This window comes from Peromyscus maniculatus, chromosome 10, assembly GCF_049852395.1.
Source record: "Peromyscus maniculatus bairdii isolate BWxNUB_F1_BW_parent chromosome 10, HU_Pman_BW_mat_3.1, whole genome shotgun sequence".
Taxonomy (NCBI): Eukaryota; Metazoa; Chordata; class Mammalia; order Rodentia; family Cricetidae; genus Peromyscus; species Peromyscus maniculatus.
In genome coordinates this window covers 90249206-90260738 of record NC_134861.1, presented here as the reverse complement: position 1 = coordinate 90260738, position 11533 = coordinate 90249206, and positions in this window count along the sequence as shown.

The following is an 11533-nucleotide window of genomic DNA, read 5'->3' as shown; positions in this document are numbered from 1 at the left end:
ACTAATACCAGTCCTCTTCAAAGTGTTCCACACAATAGAAACAGAAGGAACACTACCAAACTCTTTTTATGAGGCTACAATTACCCTGATACCCAAACCACACAAAGATGCAACAAAGGAGAACTACAGACCAATCTCCCTCATGAACATTGATGCAAAAATACTCAACAAAATATTGGCAAACCGAATCCAAGAATACATCAAAACAATTATCCATCACGGCCAAGTAGGATTCATCCCAGGGATGCAAGGATGGTTCAACATACGAAAATCAGTCAATGTAATACACCATATAAACAAACTGAAAGAAAAAAAAAACACATGATAATCTCCTTAGATGCTGCAAAAGCCTTTGACAAAATCCAACACCCCTTCATGATAAAGGTCTTAGAAAGATCAGGAATACAAGGAACATTTCTAAACATAATAAAAGCAATTTATAGCAAGCCAACAGCAAACATCAAATTAAACGGAGAGAAACTCAAAGCGATACCACTAAATTCAGGAACAAGACAAGGCTGTCCACTCTCCGCATATTTATTCAATATAGTACTAGGAGTTCTAGCTAGAGCAATAAGACAGCATAAGGAGATCAAAGGGATACAAATTGGCAAGGAAGAAGTCAAACTTTCACTATTTGCAGATGATATGATAGTATACATAAGTGACCCCAAAAACTCTACCAGGGAACTCCTACAGCTGATAAACTCCTTCAGTAAAGTGGCAGGATACAAGATTAACTCAAAAAAATCAGTAGCCCTCCTATACACAAATGATAAAAGGGCTGAGAAAGAAGTCAGAGAAACATCACCCTTTACAATAGCCACAAATAATATAAAATACCTTGGGATAACACTAACTAAACAAGTGAAGGATCTTTTTGATAAGAACTTTAAATCTCTAAAGAAAGAAATTGAAGAAGATATCAGAAAATGGAAGGATCTCCCATGCTCATGGATAGGTAGGATTAACATAGTAAAAATGGCAATCTTACCAAAAGCAATCTACAGATTCAATGCAATCCCCATCAAAATCCCAACACAATTCTTCACAGACTTGGAAAGAAAAATACTCAACTTTATATGGAAAAACAAAAAACCCAGGATAGCTAAAAGAATCCTATACAATAAAGCAACCCTTGGAGGCATCACCATCCCTGACCTCAAACTCTACTATAGAGCTATAGTAATAAAAACAGCTTGGTACTGGTATAAAAACCGACATACAGACCAATGGAATCGAATTGAAGACCCTGACATTAATCCGTGCACATATGAACACCTGGTTTTTGACAAAGGAGCCAAAACTATACAATGGAACAAAGAAAGTATCTTCAACAAATGGTGCTGGCACAACTGGATGTCAATATGTAAAAGATTACAAATAGATCCATATCTGTCACCATGCATAAAACTCAAGTCCAAGTGCATCAAAGACCTAAACATAAATCCAGTTACACTAAACTTAATAGAAAAGAAAATAGGAAGCACTCTTGAACACATTGGCACCAGACACCATTTCCTAAATAAAACACCAACAGCACAGACCCTGAGCACAACAATTAATAAATGGGACCTCTCGAAACTGAGAAGCTTTTGCAGGGCAAAAGACACAGTCAATAAGACAAAAAGACAGCCAACAGATTGGGAAAAGATCTTCACCAACCCCACATCTGACAGAGGATTGATCTCCACAATATATAAAGAACTCAAGAAACTAGACATCAAAGTACTGAACAGTCCAATTAAAAAATGGGCTAAAGAGCTAAACAGAGAATTCACAAAAAGGAACTACAAATGGCTGAAAGACATTTAAAGAAATGCTCAACATCCTTAATCATCAGAGAAATGCAAATCAAAATGACTCTGAGATACCACCTTACACCTGTTAGAATGGCTACGATCAAAAACACCAATGACAATCAATGTTGGAGAGGATGTGGAGCAAAGGGAACACTCCTCCACTGTTGGTAGGAATGTAAACTTGTACAACCACTGTGGAAATCAGTATGGCGGTTTCTCAGAAAATTAGGAATCGAACTACCTCAAGACCCAGCCATCCCACTCTTGGGCATATACAAAAGGAATGCTGATTCATACCATAAAGATACATGCTCAGCTATGTTCATAGCAGCACTATTTGTAATAGCCAGAACCTGGAAACAACCTAGATGCCCATCAACGGAAGAATGGATGAAAAAAATGTGGTATATATACACAATGGAGTACTACTCAGCAGAGAAAAACAATGAAAGCATGAAATTTGCAGGCAAATGGATGGAACTAGAAAAAATCATCCTGAGTGAGGTAACCCAAACCCAGAAAGACTGTTATCGTATGTACTCACTCATAGGTGGATTCTAGATATAAAATAAAGAACAATCAGACCACAACCCATAGAACCATAGAGGCTATATATATATATATATAGAATGGAGGTCCCTAGGATGACTGTGGCTTATAATAAATTTCAGTTTCACTCAATTATTGAAAAAAAATAGCTAAATGAATGGAAACACATGAACTATGAACCAAAGGCTGAGGGGCCCCCAGCTGGATCAGGCCCTCTGAATAGGTGAGACAGTTGATTGGCTTGATCAGTTTGGGAGGCAACTAGGCAGTGGGACCAAGTCCTGTGCTCATTGCATGAGTTGGCTGTTTGAAACCTGGAGCTTATGCAGGGACACTTGGCTCAGTCTGGGAGGAAGGGACTGGACCTCCCTGGACTGAGTCTACCAGGTTGATTGCAGTCCTCGGGGGGAGGACTTGTCCTGGGGGAGGTGGGAATGGAGGGTGGGCTGGGGGTAAGAAGAGGGGGTGGGAAGGGGGAGAATAGGGGAACCCATGGCTGATATGTAGAACTGAATGGTATTGTAACATATATATATATATATATATATATATATATATATATATATATATATATCCAAAACCTGTACTCCACAATATTGGAAGATCCAAAAGAAATGGATGATTTTCTGGATAGGTACCCTATACACAAGTTAAATCAAGACCTGATAAGGAATTTAAATAGACCAATAATCCCAAAGGAAATAGAAACAGTCATTAAAAGTCTCTCAACCAAAAAGAACCAAAAAACCCCTAGAAAACAGATGGTTTCAGCCAAGAATTCTTTTTTGTTGTTTTTTTTTTTTTTTTTTTTTTTTTTGAGACAGGGTTTCTCTGTGTAACTTTGCACCTTTCCTGGAACTCGCTCTGCAGACCAGGCTGGCCTTAAACTCACAAAGATCTGCCTGCCTCTGCCTCCCGAGTGCTGGGATTAAAGGAGTGCACCACCACTGCCTGGCTTCAGCCAAGAATTCTTACCAGAATTTCAAAGAAGAGTTCATACCAATACTCTTCAAATTGTTCCACACAATAGAAACAGAAAGAACACTGTCAAACTCTTTTTATGAGGCTACAGTTACCCCGATACACCAACGATACAAAGATGCAACAAAGATAGAGAATTGTAGACCAATCTCCCTCATGAACATTGATGCAAAAAATACGCAATAAAATACTGGTAAACTGAATCCAAGAATACATCAAAAAACTTATCCACCATAATCAAGTGGGCTTCATCCCAGAGATGCAAGGATGGTTTAATATATGAAAAGTTGTCAATGTAATATACTTTATAACAAACTGAAAGAAAAAACCCACGTGATTATCTCCTTAGATACTACTGAAAAACCTTTGACAAAATACAACACTGTAGCTTGATTTTTCCTGCCTTGCCCACAGTCAGGACAAATCTCTGTCACCCGCCAGTCCCACAGCCGCTCAGACCCAACCAAGTAAACACAGACACTTATATTGCTTTCAAACCGTATGGCCGTGGCAGGCTTCCTGCTAACTATCCTTATCTTGCTAACTGTGCTTTTATCTTAAATTGATCCATTTCCATACATCTATACCTTGCCATATGGCTGGTGGCTTACTGGCGTCTTCACATGCTGCTGGTAATGGCGGCGGCTGCAGTGTCTCTGGTCATGGCGGCGGCTGCAGCCTCTCTGGTCATTGCGGCGGCTGCAGCCTCTCTGGTCATTGCGGCGGCTGCAGCGTCTCCTTCTGCCTTTCTGTCCCTTTATATCTCCTCTCTGTTAGTCCCACCTATCTTTCCTGCCTAGCCACGGCCGATCAGGTTTTATTTATTAACCAATCAGAGCATACAGACCATCCCCCAGCACAGCCAAGTGCAGACCATCTCAAACACCTGCACTCAGGCCCATGGTCCTAATCATCCTCTATACGGACCTGCTGGGTAACGCCACAAAGAACCTGAGAATGGGCTCCCACAGGACCTACAGAGCATCCCACAGCACAACACCCCTTCATGATAAAGGTCTTAGAGAGATCAGGAATACCAGGAACATATTTAAACATAATAAAGGCAATTTACAGTAAGACAACAGCTAACATCAAACTAAATGGAAAGAAACTCAAAGTGAGTCTACTAAAATCAGGATTGAGACAAGGTTGTCCACTCTCCCCACATCTATTCAATATAGCACTCAAAGTTCTAGCTAGAGCAGTAAGACAACAAAAGGAGATCAAGGGGATACGTATTGGGAAGGAAGAAGTCAAACTTTCACTATTCACAGATGATATGATAATATACATAAGTGACCCCAAAAATTCTACCAGGGAACTCCTACTGCTGATAAACACCTTCAGTAATGTGGCAGGATAAAAGATTAACTAAAAAAAATTAGTAACTCTCCTATATACAAATGATAAATGGGCCAATAAAAAAATCAAAGAAACATCACCCTTTACATTAGCTACAAATAATATTAAATACCTTGGGGTAACTCTAACTAAGCAAGTGAAAGACCTGTATGACAAGAACTTTTAGTCTCTGAAGAAAGAAATTGAAGAAGATATCAGAAAATGGAAAGATCTCCCATGCTCACAGATAGGTAGGATTATCATAGTAAAAATGGCAATCTACAGGTTCAATGCAATCCCCATTAAAAGCCCAACACAATTCTTCACAGACCTAGAAAGAGCAATACTCAACTTCATATGAAAAAAACAAAATACCCAGGATAGTTAAAACAATCTTGTACAATAAAACAACTTCTGGAGGCATCAACATCCCTGATGTCAAGCTCTACTATAAAGCTATAGTAATAAAAACAGCTTGGTATTGGCATAAAAACCAACATGTGAACCAATGAACTGAAGACCTTGCATTAATCTGCACACCTATAAACACCTGATTTTGCAAGGAGCCAAAACTGTACAATGGAAAAGAGAAAGCATCTTCAACAAATGGTGCTGGCATAACTGGATATCAACATGTAGAAGATTGCAAATAGACCATATCTATTGCCATGCACAAAACTTAAGTCCATGTGGATCAAAGAGCCCAAGATAAACCCAGCTACACTGAATCTGACAGAAGAGAAAGTAGCAAGTAGCCTAGAACACACTAGCAGGAAACCACTTCCTGAATATAACACCAGTAGCACAGACACTGAGAGCAACAATTAATAAATGGGACCTCCTAAAACTAAGAATCTTCTATAGCAAAGGACATGGTAAATAAGACAAAACTATAGCCTACAGAATGGGAAAAGTCCTTCACCAACCCTCACATCTGACAGAGAGCTGATCTCCAAAATATATAAAGAACTAAAGAAACTAGACAGCAAAATATCAAACAACCGATTTAAAAATGGGCTACAGAGCTAAACAGAGAATTCTCAATGTAAGAATCTCAAATGACCAAAAGACATTTAAGGAATTGCTCAACATCCTTAGTCATCAGGGAAATGCAAATCAAAATGACTCTGAGATACCATCTTACACTTGTCAGAATGGCTAAGATCAAAAGCACTGCAGATAGCTTATGTTGGAGAGGATATGGAACAAGGGAAACACTTGTTCCCACTGTTGTTGGGATTGCAAATTCGTACAGTTTGGAAATCAGTATGGTGGTTTCTCAGAAAATTGGGTATCAATTTACCTCAAGACCAAATGATACCACTCTTGGACATATACTCAAGGGATGATCAATCATATCACAAGGACACTTGCTCAACTATGTTCATAGCAGCATTATTCACAATAGCCAGAACCTGGAAACAACCTAGATGCCCCTCATTCAAAGAACAGATAAAGAAAATGTGGTACATATACACAATGGAGTACTACTCATCAGTAAAAAACAATGACAGCATGAAATTTGCAGGCAAATGGATGGAACTAGAAAATACCATCCGGAATGAGGTAACCCAGACTCAGAAAGACAAACATGGTATGTATATGGTATAAGCAGATCCTAGGTGTAAAGCAAAGGATAACCAGACTACAACTCACAGCTCCAGAGAAGCTAGCTAACAAGGAGGACCCTAAGAGAGACACATGGATCACTCTGGAAAAGGGAAATAGGTGAGACCACCATGAATAAACTGGGGGTGAGAGGATGGCAATAGATGGTAGGCGATGGTGAATGAGAACATAAGGGAGCTGGATGGTTGTGCTGGAATAGGGACGGAGTGGGAGAGCAAGGAAAGCGATACCATGATAGGGGGAGACATCTTGAGAACAGAGAGAAACAGGGTGCTAGGGAAGTTCCCAGGAATCCATAAGGATGACCCCACCTTAAACTACTAGCAATAATGGAGAGAGTGCCTCAGGTGGCCTACCCCAGTAATCAAATCTGTGAATACCATAACTGTCATCATAGAGCCTTCATTCAGAAACTGGTGGAAGCAAGCCACAGCCAAGCACCAGGTTGAGCTCCAGGTGTCCAGTCGAAGAGAGGGAGGAGGGATTATATGAGCAAGAGGCATCAAGATGATGAGGAAGCCTACAGAGACAACCAAACCAAGCTAGTGGGAACTCATGAACTTTAGACCAACAGCTGTGGCACCTACATGGGACTGGACTAGGCCTTCTGCATAAGCGAGACAGGTGTGTAGCTTGATCTGCTTAAGGGGCCCCTGGTATTAGGATCAGGATCTAACCCTGGTGCATGAGCTGGCTTTTTGGAGCCCATTGCCTATGGTGGGACACCTTGCACAGCCTTATACAGGTGGAGGGGCTTGGGCCTGCCTCAACTAAATGTACCAAGCTCTGCTGACTCCCCATGGGAGGCCTTATCTTTTTTGGAGGAGGGGATGGGAGGGTGGACTTGGGGGTGAGGTTGAGGCAGGAGGAAGGAAGAGAAGGGATCTATGATTGGTATATAAAATGAATTAAAAATTTCTCAATTAAAAAAGATCCGAAACTATAAAAATTCTAGAAGAAAATGCAAGGAGGACTGCTTTGACCTTGACCTTGGAAATGATAATGTGAATAGCACAGTGCAGGTGAGTGTAAGGAAGCAAGACTGCATTCAAATGTTTGTCCACTGTGAGGAAAGTAGAAAGGTGAAAAGGCAGCCTACATATTGGAAGAAAATATGTGTAATCCTTACATCTGAGAAAGGATTAATATAAAGCATGCTTTACAGAACTCAGTAATAAGAACCCAAATGATCCAATCTCCAAATAGAAAAAAGATCTGAGTAAACATATCTCTAAAGAGTGTCTAGTTTAGAAAGCGGTTGATATTAATAACAAAAAATACAAATCAAAACCACGTTGAGAAATCTCCTCATGTCTTTGTGGATTCCTTTCTCTCTGTCTCTGTCTCTGTCTCTGTCTCTGTCTCTCTCTCTCTCTCTCTCACACACACACACAGATGCATAGAGGACGATAAGTGCTGGGGAGGTGTAGAGGAAAATGTTCAGTGATGTTTCTATTGTGATTAACAGTACGGAAGTTTTCTGAAAACTTAAAAATCAAACCGTAATATGACACAACAATTTCTCTGCTGGATAGCTCCAAAGAAAGTGCAATTTTCACCTCATGAAGAAATTGATGCTCAAGATTGTTCATGGCATTAATTGTAATGACTAAGATATAGAAAAAAAGTAAATGCATGTCAAAAGATTAATGAATCAAGAAAGTGTCATAGCCGGGCGGTGGTGGCGCACGCCTTTAATCCCAGCACTCGGGAAGCAGAGCCAGGCAGATCTCTGTGAGTTCGAGGCCAGCCTGGTCTCCAAAGCGAGTTCCAGGAAAGGCACAAAGCTACACAGAGAAACCCTGTCTCGAAAAACCAAAAAAAAAAAAAAAAAAAAAAAGGGTCATTATGTGAACATAAATTTTTGATTCTTGTGGATGACAATAAAATCAGAAATGAATTGAGAAGACAAATGTCAAGTGTTTGCCTATTAGAAACTAGGAAATTATTAATCCAAGATTTTTGTAAATTTAACATCTCCATCAGCAAAATATGAGCTTTGGTTTTTAACACCACAAACGGTGGTGTTAGTATTTTTAATTAGTTGTTTTGGTGCTGATGAAGTGGTTTTATATTGTGACTTTAATTTACATATCTGGCTAATGATGTTGAACATTTTTTATCTGCTTAATGGTTATTTGTATAACTTTTTCTTTGAAGTAGTTCCTCAAATCTTCTGTTCATGTTTTAATCAACAAGTAGTCAACTTTCTTATTATTTTAAAGGAGTTTGTGAATCCTAATACAAATTTTCTTTGCAGATATATGCTGGTCAATATTTTTTATATTCTGTGCTTATTTGCATTTTCTTGTTGATGTGTTTCAAAAAGAAGAACTTATTCATTTTGATGAAGTCCAATTTACTGTCTTTTCTTCTTCTTTTCTCTGTTTCTTTTTGGGAAAAATCCCCCCATAAAAATTGCTTAACACAAAAAGCAAGATTCTCTCCTCATCTATTTATAGTTCTTTAGTCCTTTGTTAAAATTTAGATTCAAGATCTGTTATGTATTTTTTAGTTTGATGTAGTGCCAAGATTAAAACTCATATTGTTCTATACATATATCCATTTCCCAGTATTACTTATTTTCAGTGTTGAATTGCATTGGCGTTTCGTGTGACTGATGAAGCTTGTGCTTACATGGGGTTATAACAAGACTTAATCTGCTCTGTTAGTTTCTATTGTGCTGGCAGCAGGTTATCTTTTTATTTGTTTGTTTTGATTTGCTTTGTTTTGCTTTTAGAGAGATATTCTTATTCTATAGTCCAGGCTGGTCTGGATCTTTATATGAAGTCAACTTTGGCCTCAAACTCAGCCCTCTTTTGTTCTCAGAATGCCATGTCCTGGTATTATGGGTATGGGTAGCTATGCTTGGTTTTAAAATAGTTTTCTGAATTTTAGCTTTTGAAGTCAGATACTATAAATTCAACCTTGTACTTGTTGAAGATTCCTTTGCTTTACAAGGCTTTTTACATTGCCATTTTAGAAACATTTTAGAAATTTGTAGATGAAAAATGATGAATTTTGATCTGCATTACATAGAATTTATGGATCAATGTGGAGAAAATAGACACCACAAATTTCAAAAAACCCTAAATATATTTTAAATGTACATCTGCAATTTTTGTCTTTAATTCCTCAAAGTAATTTATGGTTTTTATTGTATAATCATTGAATAAATGATAAATTTTCCCCAAAATATTTATGCATGTATAATTATTGAAAATCCTCTTCTGTTTCACTTTCCAATGTTTTGTACAAATCTTTAGGAATGCAACTGGTTTTTTTTTATGTTGGCTGAAGAATCTATCATCCTGCTATACTCAATTTTAAATTCTGGTATATTTCATTTTAAAGACTCCACAGAAAATTTAATGTTGATGATAATTTTATGTATGGACAAAATTTCTCACTTCCAAGTGTTTATATTCTGTATCTTTCTTTCTTTTTTACATTGTATGGAATAGGAACATAGGTTGAGGGTAGGTATCCTGAATTTGTTTTTTAGGAAAAATGTTTCAGGTCTCTTTGCTGTGTGTTGACCTTGCATTATATATTCACCTTGTATTAGGGGTGAATTTTAAAAATCATGTTAGCAATTTGACATTTTTGTATTTTTCTAACTTTCTAGCAAATATTATAAATAAACACTAATTTTATCATATTTTCCTACATTTATTAAAAGAATTATGTAATGTGTAGTTTTTTGTCTTTATTCTGTCAATACAAATCAGATGGTTGGATATTTATATTTTTACTTTATTCCACACCCTGTTCATACCAGGATGAGAATCATCTCTACAATGCTAAGGTTAAGGCAAACTCCATTTGCTCCAGGAATACTGTCTATAGCGATCACTTTGATGCTGATATTTTATTATGGGCTTAAAGACAATTTTTTTGGAAAGAATAACCCTTTTTCTTTTTCTTACTGTATTCCTTGCTAATCTGTGTGTAAGGTTAAAATATTTCTCTTTGAATTAATATAAAATTAACTAATAAAGGCACTTGGCCTTTAATTTTAATTGTGAGATTTCTGATTATAAAGTCAATATCTTTGAGAGAAACAGGCTGACATTCATTTTCTAGAATTTCCCTCTCTATGATAATTTATTGATATGTTGTTCAAAATAATTGGATGTTTATGCAATATATGTAGATTCCATACTGATATCACTATTATTATTTACATTGCTAATTTCAGTTTCCCTTTTTGTCTTCATTAGTTTTGTTAGAATAATCTGTTTTTACTCATCTTTTCATATATACTACTGTTGGGCTCTGGTCATCTGTTCCTGGTTAACGTGATTTCATTTCACCTGCTCTTTCCATTGTTGCCATTTCTTTCTTTTTTCCACTAACATTTGTCTTTATTTACTTGGATCTCTACGTTTTTAAGGTAGAGAATTTTCTAATTGATTTCCTAGTGTACATTTCCTCTATAGTTTTAGTTTTAATTACACATATTTATGGGGGACAGGGTGAGATTCCAGTACATGTAGGCAATTTCTCCTGATACGGTCAAGATAAGAGGCATGCCTCTGACATCATTTCTTTGCGCTGAGAACACTCAAAATCAATGCTTTTACTTTGAGATCCTCAATTATTGATGCCAGCTATAGTTATTGTTTCGTACTGTTGAACTCAAAGTCATTCCTCTTACACAGTCCTCGTGTTTGTACCTGGTCATCATCACCCTTTCTAACCCCACTCTCCCATGAACCTTTCCTGGGCTTTAGTAACAGTACTCTTTCCTCTACTTCTATAAGATCAACTTAGAAAAAAAAAACTTCACATAAGAGGAAACACAGGTGCTTTTAGTTTTGCATCCTGACTTATTTCATTTACTATAATACAGTGTAGTTGTATATATGTTGTGGCAAATGGCAGAATTTCACTGCTTTTTCCTAAAAACTATTCTACTCTGTATATACACCACATTTTTAAATTCATTAATCTGTCAGTGGAAACAAAGTTTATCTTTATGATTTTGCAACTGTGAACAATGCTTTATGGGAAGTAGCAGCTATTTCCTTGACATACTGATTTCATCTGGTATATAAGCCAACTAGTTGTACTGTGGGTTTTGGGTTGTTGTTGTTGTTTAAATTATACACTGTTTTCTAAAATGGTTATACAATACATTCCCACCAACAGTGAGTGCTTAAGGCTCTTTCTTCATTTGTATTCTCATTAGCATTCTTTCTTTCTTGATCTTTCTGATTAGTAGAGGT